Source organism: Lethenteron reissneri, unplaced genomic scaffold, assembly GCF_015708825.2.
Source record: "Lethenteron reissneri isolate LAM-NWPU_2019-01 unplaced genomic scaffold, ASM1570882v1 scaffold_1293, whole genome shotgun sequence".
NCBI classification, from domain to species: domain Eukaryota; kingdom Metazoa; phylum Chordata; class Hyperoartia; order Petromyzontiformes; family Petromyzontidae; genus Lethenteron; species Lethenteron reissneri.
The window spans coordinates 292977-295476 of NW_026890996.1; the positions used below are offsets into that span (position 1 = coordinate 292977).

Genomic DNA, 2500 nt, shown 5'->3' on the forward strand with positions numbered 1-2500 from the left:
AAGCGGATTGTGACCTCGCCTCTCGGTGACTCCAGCTCCGTCGTTGAACCCAAAGTGTTCACGATGTTCGCCTGCGATGAGACGCCATAAATGACGTCACGAGATTTTGGAATATTTTTGACCCCCCCCCCCCCCCTTTGTCACACGGCGTCACAAAATCTCCGCCCCCCCCCCTCAAATATGACGTCACAAAGCTCTGCCCCCCCCTAAAAAAATAAAACATGCTTCAAATCGCTGTAAACTGTTGTCATTGTAGTGCGTATTCAGTGTGGCGCTGCACTCTGATGTTGTAGGAGAAAACATTTATTACAAAGTCTGTTTAGTTAAGTAGAACGTGTCGTCCGTATTTATTTGAAGTCGCGCATTTTGATGTGACGTCACATTTCTCACCCCCCCCCCCTCGTCACACATCGTCACACATGTCTGACCCCCCCCCCTCGTCACACATGTCTGACCCCCCCCCTCGTCACACATGTCTGCCCCCCCCCCTCGTCACACATGTCTGACCCCCCCCCTCGTCACACATCGTCACACGAAATGAGTGACAAACGGTGACTCACCAGTGACTCACGGCCTACCCGTACCCGGCCGCACCAGGGTCGCAAACGGCTACCCGGTCGGGTACGGGTAGCTGGGTATCGAGTAGGGTACGGGTATCGGGTAGGGTACGGGTATCGGGTAGGGTACGGGTATCAGGTAGGGTACGGGTATCAGGTAGGGTACGGGTATCGGGTAGGGTACGGGTATCAGGTAGGGTACGGGTATCAGGTAGGGTACGGGTATCGGGTAGGGTACGGGTATCAGGTAGGGTACGGGTATCAGGTAGGGTACGGGTATCAGGTAGGGTACGGGTATCGGGTAGGGTACGGGTATCAGGTAGGGTACGGGTATCAGGTAGGGTACGGGTATCAGGTAGGGTACGGGTATCAGGTAGGGTACGGGTACGGGTAGGGTACGGGTATCGGGTAGGTACGGGTATCAGGTAGGGTACGGGTATCAGGTAGGGTACGGGTATCGGGTAGGGTACGGGTATCGGGTAGGGTACGGGTATCGGGTAGGGTACGGGTATCAGGTAGGGTACGGGTATCGGGTAGGGTACGGGTATCAGGTAGGGTACGGGTATCGGGTAGGGTACGGGTATCAGGTAGGGTACGGGTATCGGGTAGGGTACGGGTATCGGGTAGGGTACGGGTATCAGGTAGGGTACGGGTATCAGGTAGGGTACGGGTATCGGGTAGGGTACGGGTATCAGGTAGGGTACGGGTATCGGGTAGGGTACGGGTATCAGGTAGGGTACGGGTATCGGGTAGGGTACGGGTATCAGGTAGGGTACGGGTATCGGGTAGAGTACGGGTATCAGGTAGGGTACGGGTATCAGGTAGGGTACGGGTATCGGGTAGGGTACGGGTATCAGGTAGGGTACGGGTATCGGGTAGGGTACGGGTATCGGGTAGGGTACGGGTATCAGGTAGGGTACGGGTATCGGGTAGGGTACGGGTATCGGGTAGGGTACGGGTATCAGATAGGGTATCGGGTAGGGTACGGGTATCAGGTAGGGTACGGGTATCGGGTAGAGTACGGGTATCGGGTACCCGGTTGCGACCTCTGCGTAGCGTGGGGTAGATGGGCGTTCAACAGCCCCAAGTGCAGCTCGTGTTGAGTTGAGTTGGTGAACAGCGTTGCTCCCACTGCGTCTGTGACCCAGTTGGACTCACTACGGGTGTCACGTGAAACAACGTGATCTAAACAAAAGCAACAAAACTGCAGGAACATTGTTCCTGCAGCACGGCGGCGAGAGAACGGCGCAGATGTTTTAAGAGACTCAACGTGTCACATTTATTGCAGATAGCTTCACATCAATCACTCAGTCTCAGTCAACACTCACCGTTATTGATCAATTTCAATGTTTTCCTGCGTGGCTTAGACATTATAATAAAATAAAATAATTATTTTTCAACAATTCTCTTATTTCTATTATCTATATTATTTATGTAATACTTGTTTTTTCCCGAAAGAGTTTCAAATAATCCTTTTCTCAGACCATGAGAATGACTTGTGTTGAGGTGACTGCGAGTATGCAGCTATATTCTCACACAGCTCAGCGCCATGATACAACTACTACTACTCAGATTTGTGTTCCATGATAAGTGAAGATTACGTTTAAAAATCACGACTCACTTGCCCGCACTTTAGTCGGTGACGCCAAACACACAACATTATTTATGAACCATCAAAACTACTGTCTGATGTTGTGACTTAAAAAAAGTGTTTTACAAATATTCAGACAATTTAAAACAACACAATCCCCTGTTTTGTTCCTGTGTGAGCACTTTTCTGCGTCAAATAAACGCGCCCAGTAACACGTACCGCACCACAATTGTTCTGTGGAATTTCTTTAAAGTAATGAACATTTCAGTTGGTGGTTCGCACGTTTTAACGCCGCTGAATTTTCATCCGATTCAAGCCCCGAGCCGTTTCAATGTTTGCTTCTCTCTTTGCC

General features: G+C 50.9%; 1 protein-coding gene across 1 annotated transcript in view; it reads left to right on the forward strand.

The window, feature by feature from the left end:
* The window catches only part of LOC133361919 (uncharacterized), an 8154-nt gene extending 8026 nt beyond the window's left edge, over positions 1–128 (forward strand). The window contains exon 4 of the mRNA XM_061580893.1: positions 1–128. This exon is cut by the window's left edge and continues 858 nt beyond it. The gene's annotated coding sequence lies outside the window, so the exon portion shown is untranslated.
* Positions 129–2500: the final 2372 nt, after the last annotated feature.